The sequence below is a fragment of the Dendrobium catenatum genome, unplaced genomic scaffold, assembly GCF_001605985.2.
Source record: "Dendrobium catenatum unplaced genomic scaffold, ASM160598v2 original_scaffold_209636, whole genome shotgun sequence".
NCBI lineage: Eukaryota > Viridiplantae > Streptophyta > Magnoliopsida > Asparagales > Orchidaceae > Dendrobium > Dendrobium catenatum.
Genome location: NW_021528048.1, coordinates 401,347 through 401,760, shown reverse-complemented (window position 1 = coordinate 401,760; position 414 = coordinate 401,347).

Genomic DNA, 414 nt, shown 5'->3' with positions numbered 1-414 from the left:
TAATCTCATCATTTCTAATTATGCTCTAAGTATTTGATCTAAGCTCATTTAAACTTGAATTGGATCATACTTTTCATCTTATCCAACTTACTATTTTGACTACAAATTTATTGAAGTTGGAGTTCAAAATAATTAGGAGCTAAATTTTGAAAGATTCTCGGATAAATTTGCATCAAGAGTTTTGTCCAAACAAGATAATTGTTTGTAATATATTATTAATTTTCAAAGATGAAATATACATATTTATGCAAATAGGTTGATATGGAATATTATTTAAATAAATATCAAAATTTAAATATTACATATATAAAAAATATAAAAATGGTATAATATTTAATATTTATATAGACAGAATTGGGGGAAGACTAAATTGACCAGTTAAGCCTATTTTCCCAAAAAAAAAAAAAAAAAAAA